Source organism: Mauremys reevesii, linkage group 7 (genome assembly GCF_016161935.1).
Source record: "Mauremys reevesii isolate NIE-2019 linkage group 7, ASM1616193v1, whole genome shotgun sequence".
In the NCBI taxonomy this organism is placed as follows: Eukaryota; Metazoa; Chordata; order Testudines; family Geoemydidae; genus Mauremys; species Mauremys reevesii.
In genome coordinates, this window is record NC_052629.1 from 44,812,878 (window position 1) to 44,828,301 (window position 15,424).

The 15,424-nt window shown below is 40.7% G+C and overlaps 1 protein-coding gene across 2 annotated transcripts in view; it reads left to right on the forward strand.

The window, feature by feature from the left end:
• CTNNA3 (catenin alpha 3) overlaps positions 1–15,424 on the forward strand; it is a 958,387-nt gene that overhangs the window by 905,223 nt on the left and 37,740 nt on the right. The window lies entirely within an intron of this gene.

Sequence of the window (15,424 nt, forward strand, 5' to 3'; positions counted from 1 at the left end):
AAAGAACTACATTTCCCAGCATTCCCTTGGCCACTACTAACAGGAAAGGGGGGAAGGGAGTATGGTAGCTGAAACCTCATGCTGCAGCTGGTCCACTTTACTGCAGTTCTGTAACCATATGGGAACCAATCCTGTCTGTGTTCTGTGCACATCCAAAATTCCTGCTGAATGACCCGCCCTGGGAGCAAGTCACCAGTGACCCAGGGCTGGGGCACAAGGAGGGTGCAGGTGGGGGAGGGAGGGGAAGAGCCCAGGGCTGGGATGGTGGGGGGGGCTAGTGGGGGGAAAGGGGGTGCCCAGAGCTGGTGCAGCACGGGGTGTGTGTGAGCCCAGGCCTGGGGTGCCAGGAGGTGTGTGTGGGGGGGGAGAGCCCAGGGCTGGGGCGGCAGGGGGGTGCGGGAAGGGGGAGGCCCAGAGCTGCGGCAGCAGGGGGTGCAGGGGGGGGGTGGGAGAGCCCAGGGCTGGGGCAGCAGGGGGGAGCCCAGGGCTGGGGTGGGGCAGCCAAATTTTATTTTGTTTGGGGCGGCAAAAAACCTAGAGCTGGCCCTGATTGTGCATACAGAACATTCTGTGTAGTGCAGTTCCACCCCTTATGAATTAGCCTCACCACTTTTTCTATATCAGATTTTGAATCCAGAAGTGACCATTATGATCTTAGAAACGTGGGGCTGGAAGCGACCTCAAGATGTCATCTAGTTCATTCCCATGTGCTGAGGCAGGACCAAATTTACCTGGACTCTTCCTGACAGGTTTTTGTCTAATCTGGTCTTAAAACCTCCAATAACAGGGATTCCATAACAAACCTTATAAGTCTATTTCAGAGCTTAACAATCCTTATAGTTAGAAAGTTTTTTCCTAATATCTAACCTTAAATCTCTCTGGCTGCAGATTACGGCAGTTACTTCTTGTCCAACTTTCGGTGCAAATGGAGAACAATTGATCACCATCCTCTGTGCAACAGACTTTAGTATATTTGAAGACGATCCAGCCCCCCCACCCCCTGCAGCTGTTTCCTACATTTTCCTCATAGGTCATATTTTCTAAACTTTTTGTTGCTCTCCTCTGGATTTACTCCAATTTGTCCATGTTTTCTTAAAGTGTGGCTCCCAAAACTGGGCACAATACTCTAACTGAGGCATCACCAGGGCAGAGTAAAATGGGACAGTTACCTCCCATGTCTTTCATATGACACTTCTGTTAATACACTCCAGAATGATGTTAACCTTTTTCACAACTGCATCTCATTGTTGGCTCATATTCAATTTTTGATCCACTAGAACCCCAGATCCTTTTCAGAAGTACTACTGCCTAGTCAGATATCCTCTGTTTTAATTTGTGCATTTGATATTTTTCCTTCCTAAGTGCAGTACTTTTGACTTGTCTATACTGAATAACATCTTGTTTATTTTAGACAAGTTCTCCAATTTATCAAGGTTCTTTTGAATTCTAATCTTGGCCTACAAAGTGCTTGAAATTCCTCCCAGCTCAGTGTCATACACAAATTGTATAAGCTTTCTCTCCACCCTATTATCCAAGTAATTCATGAAAATATTAAGTAGTACCAGACCCAAATCAGACCCCTATGGGACACCATTACATCCTCCTAGTTTGATGGCAAACCTTTGATAACACTCTTAGTTGTGAACCGACCTATAATAGAACACATTTTCCTAGTTTTCTTATGAGACTGTCATATGAGACTGTGTAAGAAGCTTTACTAAAATCAAGATATACCATATCTACAGCTTTCCCCCATCCAGTAGCTAGTAACCCTGCCAAAGGAGGAAGTCAGGTAGTTTGGCATGATTTGTTCTTGATGAATCCATATTGACAGTTGCATATTGCCTTATTATCCTCTCGGTTCTGACAAATTGATTGTTTAATAATTTGTTCCAGTATCTTTCCCAGGTATTGAAGTTAGACTTCCTGGTCTATAACTCCCTGGGTCCTCTTAATTCCCCCCTTTAAAGATAAGTGATCTAGTGTAATGATGGTCTAGTCTGATTTCCTGAGTAATAAAAAACATGGAATATGACCCATTGGCCTATGGATATTTGCAAAGGTGACAGTGGGGTGGGAAAATTCCACATTGTCACATTTCATATCCATATGGTTTCCCACCCATCACAGTTTTTCATCAGATTTCACTTCCCTCCACACTGCACAGTCTAAGTTCCCTCTAAGCTGTGCAGCCACACAGCAGGCTATTAAGGGCCACGCAGGCGCGCAGAGCCTCTCCCCTGACCTTGGAGCTGCTGTGGCGAGAGAGGACTGGGGGAGTCCTCTCTCCCTTCTGCAGCCCTGGGGCAGCCTGAACTGTAAACCCCTCATCCCTGACCCCACCCCAGAGCCTCACCCCCAGCCAGAGCCCTCACCCCCCCCGCATCCCAACCTTCTGCCCCAGCCCTGAACAGCCCCCACCCATACACTCCGACCACCTCGGCTCCAATCCCACCACACATCACCTCCATATTGGTGCACATAACAAAATTCATTCCTCACATGGATGTAAAAAAATAAAGGGAACATTGTGCACAGTGATAAGGGAAGCATAAAGGTCAAGACTGATTGACCACCTAATTAACAGGTCAGATATATAATGAGATCAGTTGTGTTGTTTTAATTTAGGAGTTGACTATTTTTCTGATGAAAAGTAGTTACTTGTTGAAGTACAAAATCAAAGACTTCATCTATGCCCAGGTGAATTTTAGCAGGAATGATCCAGTCTTTCCCCCTTTTTTCTGCTAATGAATTTTAACTCTGATCTAACTAGACAACCATTTCTTTCATGACAGTCTTTATGTACAATCAATCACTGCCAAAGGGATCTAAATGTCTCTGTCTGAAATGTATCTGAGATTTTATTATATGAGCTATGCCACATTTAAAAGCAAACTGAAATCATTAGTCTGACTCTTTTTGCAATTGTTATAATCACCTGATTAGCAAGATTGTGGTCAGTCTGATAACAAATAAATCAAAGTTATGATCTCAGAAATGCTAGGTCAGCTGTCTGGCCTATAAATGTACAATTACAGTTATTTGGGCATATAACTTTATCTGTACTATTTTCATCAACTTAGTGAATCAAATGCCTCATAGCACATCTCTAGTTCATGATTGCCATTTTCCTCTCTAAGAATTAATTCATAGAGACCTCTGATCTCAGACTCAGGTTTGTGCGTGTTTCCTTTTGGATTATGAAATTGCCACCTCTTTTGTTTCCCTGATACCCGAGAATTAGAGGATATGAAATCCATTAGAGGCTCTTTCTTTGTCTGATAGCCTCTTAATCATTTACATCTTTTTCTTGTTCCCATCACTTTTTTAAGTGGATTTGTCACGTTAGTAAACCTAGTTAATATAATTTGATTTCTTGTTTGGCTGTGGTTCTTTTGGGTTGAAATATAACTAAATTGTTTATTTCTAGTGCCTTGTCTTCAAACTGTCTTAATCAAGGCTGAATACTACTTTCTTCAAGTACAGCATATTTGTTATTTAAAATATTACTACAGAGTTGAAGGCAGGAAGGGACCACCCAGTCATCTATTCTGACCTCCTGTATATCACAGGCCACCACCTCCTCCCAGCACCTGCACACTAAGCCCAACAATCGAAATTAGACTAAAGTATTATAGCCCACAGGAGACTAGACTAGTATCTGCACAGGCAGAGAATAGGAGGTACCAAGGTGCACCAGTGCCTAAGGCTCCCACAGCGACAGGGAAATGATTAAGTGAGAAATACTCAGATAATCTTGGCAAGTAACTCATACCCACACGCTGACCAGGAAGGTGAAAAAACCCCAAGGCCACTGCCAACCTGACCTGGGGAGGCGGGGGGATGAATTCTTTCTAAACTCCACTTATGGCAATCAGCATGTGAGCAAAAACCAGCCATCCAAGCATCAGAGAGAGAATGCTTCGTGCCACCTCAGAACCCCAGCTCTCCCCAGCCAATGCCCTTGTTAAACTTCCAATAATGAATAAGAACTTGTGTACAGATTTTATACGTATGACATTGATTTGAATTTTACTTATGTATTTCTAACTGGAGTATTAAATAGCATGTGTATTTACATTAAAATTCATTAATGAGACACAACTGCTAGTGCAGTAGCAGCTGAAATTTAATTCTAACCTCCTATTTAAGTCAACACATTTTCACTTCAGCCACAGTGTGTTGTCTAAGTATGCTTTATGTCTACAACCCCTATAGTTAATAGCCTTCATTGTCACTTGGATCTTAGGTAGAAAAAAACTATACAACCTATTGCATTTCATGGAAACTGGTATGTGCTAATGTGATGAAAGACTATTTCATAACACAGGGGCCTATGGTAAAGTGGCACATTCAATCTTCGCTTTGGCATTTACTAATTTTGTGTGCTAACTTGTACAATTGTAAAGCTCTCTTAATGTAGGTTTCTGCAATTAACTTCCTAGAATATTTTTTAAAAATCAGAAAAAGAGGGGAACAAAAACAGAAAGGAGGAGCTCCAGCCTTCAGACATTCAGTTCTGTGGACTGGTTGTAAATACAGATTCTATTTACCTGTTCTAGAACAATTTGGGTAGATACCACTGAAACATAAACATCCCTGACTGATACCACAGGTCTAGGTATATAAAGTTGTTTCTTAATCTTGTAACATTTGGAGCCAGGTCATACCCAATGCTAAATTCTCTTTGTGGCACAAAAGGGGCACAAATCTGTTTTAAAATGTATTTCCTTGTATAACGGGAATACCATCTGGCTCTTGCCCTTGCTGGCAGAAGGGGAAGTCTAGAGGTGAGAATGGTAATGGCCAGTGCACACTGGTTAATCTCACCAGTGTAATAGGTCCTAGGAGGTTCCTATGTACCAGTGAAAGTTAGAACAAAAATCTGAGCACACCAGGCCCCTGTTCTCTATGCGGTTCCCCCCTGGAGCAAGGGGCCGGCCAGGGGTAATGGAGTACAGCACAGGAGTAGTGTCAGTCTCTGGAGCAAGCAGCTGGCTGGGGGCAATGGGTATGGCAGGGGAGCCAGGGGCCGGTCAGTGGCACTGGGGTATGGCGCGGCAGGGGGGTCAGTCCCTGGAGTGAGAGGCCAGCTGGGGCCAATGGGCATGGCAGTGAGAATCCCTACTTCTCCACCGGACCTCGAACAAGAGTCACTTCCTCTTCTCTCCTCTCCTCTCCCTGCCCTGGGGGAGGCAGATTGGGTTACTGTGCCTGACTATCAGGTCCCTCTGCAGCCTATGCCTCCCTCTCTGCAATTAACGGGGTCATTTTCTTTTCAGTTAGCTATAGGTGTTAGCTGTGATTAATTGACAGCTCTAGTTCTTATTGAATTTCATCCTATTTCAGACCATTTCTCCAGTTTGTCAGTATAATTTTGAATTCTAATCCTATCCTCCAAAGCACTTGCAATCCCACCCAGCTTGGTATCATTGCAAACTTAATAAGTGTTCTCTCTATGTCATTATCCAAGTCATTTATGAAGATACTGAATAGAACTGGACCCAGGACAGACCCTTGTAGGTAGGATGACCAGATAGCAAATGTGAAAAATTGGGATGGGGGTGGAGGGTAATAGGAGCCCATATTAAAAAAAAAAGCCCCAAATATCAGGACTGTCCCTATAAAATCGGGACATCTGCTCACTCTAGTTGCGGGACCTCACTCGATAAGCCCGTCCAGCCTGACTGAACCATTGATAACTACTCTCTGAGTACCATTTTCCAACCAGTTGTGCACCCACCAGTTCCTTAAGTATTCTAGCCAGTTCCTTAAGTATTCTAGGATTCACTTTGTTACACCCTGGCAACCTGAAAGTATCTAACTTATCTAAGTAATTCTTAATTTGTTCTTTCCCTATTTTAGCCTCAGATCCTACCCCATTTACACTGATGTTCACTATGTTAGTCATCTGATCACTGCTAACCTTTTTGGTGAAAACTGAAATTAAAAAGCCATTTAATACTTTGGCCATTGTTGCATTTTCTGTTATTGTCTTCCCCTCCTTATTGAGTAATGAGCCTATCCTGTCCTTGGTCTTCCTCTTCCTTCTAATGTATTTGTAAAATGTTATGACCTTAGCTAGTTTAATTTTGCTTTGTGCCAAGACTACTATTGTAATTAGGAAATTTCAAACAGACCTCCTCAAAAGAGATGAGAATCCCTGAGCCTTTAGAGAAAGGTGCTGAAGACGTAAGGAACTCAGAAGAAGTCTCAGTCAAATGGGATATGGACAGAGCTGTCCTGTCATTAAGGTGTCTTGTAAGGAGCTGTAGGAGATGGATATGGAAGAAGTCAAAATACCAAGGAGGACATGTGAGTTTCCATGTTTATGGGTGATGTACGTGGGTGTGTGTATGTGTGTGAGAGAAACTGGTGGAGCTCTCAGCATTAAGGGTATGCACACATTGCAAGTGAAGGTATGAGTGTAGCACAGGTAAGCATCCTAGGTTCTACAGTAATGCAATGATAAATAACAATAATAATACCCACGCTATTTTCAATATAGCTAGCCCAGGTAACAAGGTGGCAGCATGGGCTAGCAACCACAGTACCTATCTGCTGGGAAACCCAGGTATAACTCCAGTTGTTAATCCATGTTGAAGCACATATTGCCATATCTATACTACTGTTGTTCTCACTGTTAGCTAAATTAAAGGTTGCATGGGTATGGCTTCACTTGCAGTGTAGACAAACCACAGGCTTAAATTCATAAATGTGTGCATATGCTTACGTGTAGGGCTGAGTTACACATGCAAAACATTCCATATATTCACACACACTGGGGCTTTCCATTTGCAAACATATCCCTCTTGTGCTGTCTTTCCTTTTTTGTGATTATGATTTGCTTTGTCCAACTACTGATTTAAGAATGTGTAGCTCTGGCTTCAGTTACTCCATCCTCCTCACATGCCTGACTACAGCAGGTTTTCTCCTACTGTAAAGTTTTTCAGTCCTTTCTTGACAGTCTTCTTCAACCAGCTGAAATAAGTTTATGCAGTTTTCCCAGGGGCGGAGGTGAGAAGTCTCCAGACTTCTTTACTGGTCTACTGATTTGCATTAATTACACCCCCCATGACTTCAATTCCTGCAGGAAAGTCCAGTAACTTCTCCCTAGCCCAAACAATTCATTTAAAACATACAAGGTTGATACAATTTTTGAATATCCCGTGATTCTATAGCTCAGGTCAGAGGTAGACAGTTCCTGAAAGTTCATAGCCATGTGCCTTCCTTCCACTGCTTGCCCTCTTTTCAAGAAAGAAATTAACCCCTTCAGATCCAGCAGGTAACCATACAAGGTTAGAGAGGAAACAGCGTCACACTTTTTTTGTCATAAAAATTAACCAGAAGCGTCCAAGTTCTCCACAGCTGTCTATTGGTCTCAGATGTGGGGGTGGGGGAGAAAGGAGAGAGGGACAGAGCTAAATGACAGAGTTCCTCATAGAGCAAATTTAACTAAAGAATATCTTTATTTATTTTGTACCTATGATAAAAGCACAATGGAGTCAGAGAGGTTTGACCCAGATAAGAGAATCTGAATATGAAATCAACAATGTAATATCTGGATGGTAGACTCTTCCCTAGACAAAAAAAATAAGAGGAAGATAATACTGATTGATAGAGAATAGCATTGATAGGAAAATTGCTTTAACTTAGGCCTGGTCTACACTGGGGGTGGGGTCGAACTAAGGTACGCAAGTTCAGCTACGCGAATAGCGTAGCTGAACTTGAACTACCTTTGTTCGAACTACTTACCTGTCCAGACGCTGCGGGATCGAAGTCTGCGGCTCCCCCGTTGACTCCGCCACCGCCATTCGCGGTGGTGGAGTTCCGGAGTCGACGGGAGCGTGTTCGGAGTTCGATATATCGCGTCTAGATGAGACGCGATATATTGAACTCCGAGAAGTCGAACGCTACCCGCCGACCCGGGCGGGTAGTATAGACGTAGCCTAAGAGTACTTGGCAATACACCATCAACTAAATAATGTTGTATTAAAGGATTTTATTATTGTTATGGATTATTTTAAATTGGATTTTATTTTAATATTGTTTTGCCCACAGTCACATTACAGGTGTGTGAAGAATTTTCCACACAGAGATAAAGAGGTCAATTTGGCTTTTTTGCCTATTTAGTTTAAAGGGAAAAATCAAGACTCTTGCTAAGCTGTTTTTATAAGCAGTGTAGTTGTAGCTGTGTTGGTCCCAGGATATTAAAGAGGCTAGGTGGGTGCAGTAATATCTTTTATTGGACCATCTTCTGTTGGTGGGAGAGATGAGCTTTCAAGCCACAGAGAGCTCTTCTTCAGGTCTGGGAAAGGTATTCCCAGCCTCACAGCTAAATTCAAGGTGGAACAGATTGTTTAGCATAAAAGTAGTATGCATATATTGAAAGGGATCATCCAAGGTACAATGGTCCATTAATAGGACAAAAAAGAGGAGGTTAGTGGTTACAGATTGTTGTTATAAGGCATAAAGCCAGTATCTCTGTTCAATCCATGATTTTAGTGTCTACCAGAGTAATGAATATAAGCCCACAGGCTTGTCTTTTGAAAATGTTGTGCAGACTTCCTTTGAGGATGAGGACTGAAAGGTCAGATACAGAGTGATCACTTTGTGAAAAGCGTTTACCCATTGGTGACAGAATGTTTTTTCTTTTAGCGTTTTCTTGCCTTAAGCTAAACATACTTCTTGGGGTTTTTGGTTGTTTTTTTCCTCAAGAAACATCTCTCTTACCTGTACGAATCCCACAAATCTTATAGGATAGCTCTGTTGAGGTCTCCTAAATGCCTATTGGAGACTGAGCCTGATTAAAAACACTCCCATCCCCTGATGGCTTTACTGTTATAAAAAAATGTAATTTGTTTTGCCTTTTTCAAGAAAGCGTCAAGAAGCGAAAGTGTGTGAGTCAGGGTATAGGCTCTCTTTGCATATATGAGCTGCTGTATTAATTGGTATAGATAAAATAGCTGGACAATGAATTGCTAAATACAGCTGGTTGAAATGTTAGCATGCTGGCCTGCAATGTAAGTGAGCCAGATTCAGGTCTCCTCTGTCTGATTTTGAACCAAGTTTTTTTCATCCCAGATGACTCTGAATTAAGCAGACACCAGACATAAAACTGGATCTCCTACATCCCAGGCCAGTGCCCTCACCACCGGGTTATAGAGTATTAGATTCGCTTTGCCACCTCCTCCAGGTGATTGAAAACAAATTTTGCAACCTCAAAATGGAATTGTCATCTTTTGGTCAGCTCTGTTGCTAACACAGCCTTGAATAATTGTCATGAAAATGTACCAGCCCAGGCATTAAAATCTATTCACCCACTCTTATCATAAAGGTGGTGGTAATGAAGACACTAATGGTTTTTAATTTGTCTGTCAACAAAACTTCTTATTTTCCTCAGGAAAGTGGACAAGAACAAAATTGGAAAGCAGTGTTAAGTCATTGGATGCCTTCTGCTCAGAACTGCCCAAAATACATTTTCATGGCTCCTCTCTGAGTAAATTTTATAGGGTTAACTTTATCTGTTTTCTTGTATGTTTTAGGTCAATATCTTTCACATCAGTCATAGCCATAAAAAAGAAATTCAATTTAGTTTTTAAGAAGTAAAAGTATGATCAGAGATCTTCTATGTGCCACTTTGTATGGCTCTTTTTCATGCGTAATATTTTCATTGAATTTTGGATTCGCAGATACAAATATGCCAACTTTTAGGTGACATTCCAAAAACTGGAAGAAACAACAAAGGAAACCCAAATCCATATCTATCCTATACCCAGAAAGGTGTTCAGAATGAATTATGCTGCTTAAGAGAAAACTTCATATTAGTTTTGAAATTTGTATTTGTGTCAACAGTGACTCACCAAATCTACAGCTCCCATGGAAATGTTGGTGGGGACCCATATCAATTCTTGTCTACACCTACATTTCCCCACATATACTAGATATACTTTGAGTAGTCCCACTGAAATCAATGTGTAAATCTCTGCAGGATTAAGGCCTATGTGGGTAAATTCTTCTTTCAAGAAACAGTGAACAAGTAGTATACATATTTTTAAAATGAAAAGGAAATGTTAGCCTGTCCATGCCAGGAGTCAGAATAAGAATTCATTGTACATTCTTGGCTGTGAAGTTGTGGTGTAGTCCTAAACTGCAGCATCTCCCCACCATCCTGGCCTTCTAATCCTGCCCCCACACTGTGGGGCAGGGTGGCCCAGCGTTGTAGCGGAACTGGAAGGCTGTGAACACTGAAATCACTAGGAGCAAATTGCAGTTAATGCCATAATAAAATTGGTAAGAGGAAAATGTTGGCCTTATTTTGCAGATAATTGAGGATAGAGAAATAATGCAAAGGGACCTAGAGAGATTAAAAGTGGGCAGAAAATAGAAAAATGAGATTTCATGTGGAAAACACTTAGGGAGAAAAAAAGCCTAATCCAAAGCCCGGGGAGAAACCTGGAAAACACTAATGTGAGAAGAGACTTAGAGGTGATAGAAGCCAGCAAATTGAATAGGAGACTGTGACATTTTGGGGTTCACCCAGGCCACTAAGGGGTTTGGTCACCATCTGCCTTGTAACCCTGGGTGTTTTGTGGCTGTGTAGCTGTGGTCCAGAGCTTTTACCTGAACAGCCTTCCAGCAGCCCATAAGCAGGGCTCTGCCCAACCTAGTTACCCCTTACAGGCTGACTTTAGGACCCTTCCGCTCCCAAATTCACCGCAAAAATCCTCCTACTGCAAGGACCAGTCCCTTCCAGAGAAAGTATTAGGTTCTCTGCCTTTACAGAGACAGTGAAACACTCCAGCCCTAGAAGCACACACTTTACTGAATTTGCACAGTGCTGGTGATTTATAATCAAAAGGAAACAAATGTATTAACAAAACAGCATGAGTTACGTGTTAGCAAGTGAAAACAGATAACAATAGAGAATAGAGATGATTACAAGCTTAGTCTAAAACTTAATATATCAAGATACAGCTTTTATTTGAGATGGTTTCTCTCACCCACAATCTCCTGGCCAGCTTGGCCAGGACCTATTACAGAGCTCAGATTACGTGTCCTCCCCTGTCTCCCAGGTGAAGGATAAAGATGATCTCCCTCTCTGTTCCTTATATTCCCATCTTTCAAATCAGGAAGGCCTGCTGAGGACTCAGTCTTCTGTGTGGTGCAGGAGCCATGTTAATTCTCTGTCTCTGGAGTTCAGGTGCAGGATAACCCCTGCTGGCTTAGCTCCATAGCTTTGTTTACTGCTAATATATATACTGAGGTAAACTCACATTATTTTCTGTAGGACAGACCTGTTTATCACCTTTACCTAGGCTGTCTTGTCTTAAACATGTTCCAGTAATGTCTTACAGAGGGAATTCATAACTTCATATATAACATTAATTCATTGGTTCTACAGTATTAATAACTAGCATGGTATTAGCATTCAAATGGTACCTCACAAAGCATATTTTGTACAAATATCATTGCAGTAATATGAAAGGTGTGAATACAGGGATGCCTGGGGTCATATATGTCTATATGATATAATAACAAAAAAGGAAGTGGACTTTGGAGCTGTTTGCACTGTACAGTGGCCTCGTATTGTTATACCACAGGAAGATTACAGTCTATCTATCTTTTTACCACCCTGGTGCTATTGCATCTGGAACATTATCTTCATTTCTGGGCAGCTCATTACTAGAAAGTTGCTATCAAACTGGAGGGAGTTAAGAGCAAAACAACTAAAATGGTTACATTTTTGACTTGAGAAAAGATGTAGGGCCCCATCATGCAAAGATTATGCATGGGTTTACATTTACACACACAAGTAGTCCCATTGGCTTTAAAGCGATGTCTCGTGTGTAAAGTTATGCACATACATTAGTGTTTTGGGGAACAGGGCCTGAGAGATAAATATGTATAGCTGGGCTAAGAGATAAGTAAGAGGAAATATGAGAACAGATTTTTATACTTGAAGTGTGTAAATGCTAAGGATCAGATTCCGCCATCCTTAACACCTTGAATAGTACATCTCTGCATAAGTAGTCCCACTGAATTTACTAGGTCTACATAAAGTGCATAAAGGTGCCAGAATTTTGCCATAGAAAGGAAAAACCTTATTTAAGTTTGTACAAGGGGTAAGAAAAGAACTTGGTCTAATGAAATGAAGTTGAGAGAGAAAATTTGGGCTAAAGATCAGGTAAAACTTCCTGACAGTGAAATTTATTACCCTGTGGCACAATCTTCTAAGGGAAGTGATTTGACATCCTTTAAAAGTAGACAGAGAAAATCCTAGTAAATGCAAAACTCATTAGAGTCCTGCACTTGCTGGGGAATGGATTAGATTATTTAAAAGGTCTTTTCCTTCCTAGGTACTGTGATTCACTGGTGTCAAGTAGTTAATCTGTGAGGGTGGCATTGTGAGTCAGTTATTCTGGCATTAGATCATCTTGAGCCCAGTCAAATCAGCACCTGCACAGTGTAATGTGAAGTGTAATGTGCATTGGAGTACATAAAAGGTGTGTGTTTCGCCAATCTCCATAAAACTAAAAAATTCATGATGATTTCCTCTGGATTAGGGGTAACACCTCAAATATTTTTAAGAGTTCAATGGATGAGATCACAAAAGGGCAGAAACTGAGCCCACTATATCTAGTTTTCCCAGTTCAATGAAACCTGATTTTATGTTTTTAAAAGTTTGATTTACCCAAAGGTAGAAGATGTACAATAAGCTATTTTTTCCTTATCTAGAAGCTGCCTGAAGTATTTTGTGCCCTCCCACTACAATTTGCACTGTTTCTTCTGGCATTGTCACTATTTATTCATGGATTCCATTCCTAAGCATTTGTGTCACTATCCAGTAGTGGGTTATGGACTATGTCTAACATCTCCCATTATACACACAAGTGTGATATGTCAGTTCTTAGAGAATGTTGGTACAGAGGAATATCAACACTTGCCACCAGCTACTCAGTGGGACAGTTGTCTGCGTCCTTTCCCTTACTCACTTGTATAGGCAAGGTAAATATCTCTACCATGTTTGTGGTGAGAGGATGCAGAGAACTGAGTGAAGGCCTTATTGAGATGGAACTGCTTTATTTCCAACAGTCAGATCCTAGGAGAGAACAGGTGAGAGAGAAGGAAATTTCTAGTTCATACATCTATGGCTGCACCTTTCCACACAATCTCCTTTAGGATCAGAGGGGCAGTGGATTTACATCCTCAGCAGTTACCAAAGAAAACGGAGGCTATGTCTACACTAGAGAGCTTACAGCGGCACAGCTCTACCAATGCAGCTGTGCCACTGTAAGATCTCTCGTGTAGCCTCTCTATGCTGATGGGAGAGAGTTCTCCCACTGACAAAATTAAACCACTTCGAATGAACAGCAGTAGCCATGTCAGCGGGACAGGCAGGAGAAGCTCTCCCACTGACATAGCACTGAGCACACTACCATTTATGCCGGCACAACTTGTGTCACTCGGGGGTGTGTGTGTGTGGTTTTTTTCACACTTCCCTGAGTGACATAAGTTTTGCCAACATAAAGTGGTAGCATAGACATGGCCTAAGAAACAGTCATTGACTACTGCTACCCTCACTCTCCCTCCTCGCCCACTGTTAGTTACATTCAGTTTTTCTCTTTCATCTTATATTGGCTTGTAAGCTCTTCAGGAGAGACACCATGTTTTCCTGTGTTTGTACAGACCCCACTACCTGGCCCTGATTGTGGCCTCTGCATGTTTCCCTACTATAACTAAAAATAATGAAGAGACAATTAAACCTTGGGGTGGAAATAGCCTTTAATGGCCACTTGTGCAAACATGAAACAAAGGGAAAATTCAGGAAAGTCAAATAAAGGTTAAGATTACGGTAAAATTTAAATTAGTGGGACTTTTACATGAGGGATCGCATTTGCTTGTTTTCTGTTTTTTCTTTGAATTACAGCATTTTTTCATTTATAACTTAAATCGATTCACTAAATAGTTTTTCCATAATAATAAAATTGCTTTCTGTACAGTAGTACAAATGGAAATAATTCAAAAATCTATGTAATTGTAGCTTTCTTCAGCTATAGTCTTGATAGTTTGGAATAATAAGGAACTGTAGATTGTGAAATATGATTTCTGTTCAAGGATCAATAAGCAGTTCTTTGCCAAACAATACATTTAATTAACAACACAAGTAAGAGATTAATCATAATATGTCATAGTGTATTATCATCACAATTTAGGTATTTTTACTGCATATGATTTTTGCATGAGTATGTTGGAGGCTAAATGAAAAAAAATACTCCAATGGTTTCGCTCATTTGTACACTAAAAACTGTAAGCAAACTGGCATATTATTCCCATTATCTATATTTTGAAGTACAATTATTAAGGTAACCTTTGTCCAGTGTTGCAGCCCTTAAAATTTAATGCATTGCCTTTAAGAAGCCTAGCTAGTTTAAGTACATGTTTAAGTTTAGTTAAGTACATGTTTAAGTTCTCTATAGATGCTTGATAACTATGAAACTAAATGTGTTTCTATGAAACCAGTAGAAAAGCAAAGTCTGTTTCGATAAGGGGCATTTAACTTAGGCACTCTGTATTTCGTGTTTTGATATATGTGTGAAGAATAATGAAATAGTAGATAAGGTTTATTTTAAATTAAAGAAACATCCATATTTCAATATTAAATATGCTGAGGTATAACATAAAGATCAGATATCCTGGTGATGGATGCCAAATAGCTGTTTTAAGTACTACTGCTATTACTAATTTGTCTTTTTTGGACAATTTGCACTTAGGTCACCCAGTTTAAAAAAGCAACTCAGACAACCTTTATAATTACACTTCTCTTCACAGAAAAGTAACCCTCAAATTGTTCTGACCAAATGATTTGTAAGAACTAATTTTGGGGCAGGGCTATATTTTTTTTCTGTGTTTGTTCGGCGCATCATATAACTGGGTCCTGGTGCTCGTAGGCACTCTAATAATAATAATAATAATAATAATAATAATAATAATAACAACATGCAGTCTCCTTGCAAACTCCTTGCATCTTAGGGGTCTCAAATTTGAAATTGTTCTTCGAATCATCTGTGAGTTTGTCAGTCTGTACATTATTTTTGAAGTACCAAAAGTATTTGATATCTGAAACTTGAGCTGTATTGGTGAGTTTTGGCTGGAGCATATTTCATATTATATTGTTTCTGTTCCCGTATTGGATAAGCATAATTCTTAGAATTAAGTTTCCAGAGCAAATATCCACAGTTCCTGTTTCAAATTTTACCTATAATTTAGTGCTTCTGCAACCATTCCACTGAACTCACTCACTAGAATACTTATGGAAAGTGAATGCAAAAGTGATTTGAACACAGGGAATGCAAATTCAATTTTTTACTTGAGAAAATTACCACCAAATTTGTTCATGTACTTGCTCATATCTAATTCTGAG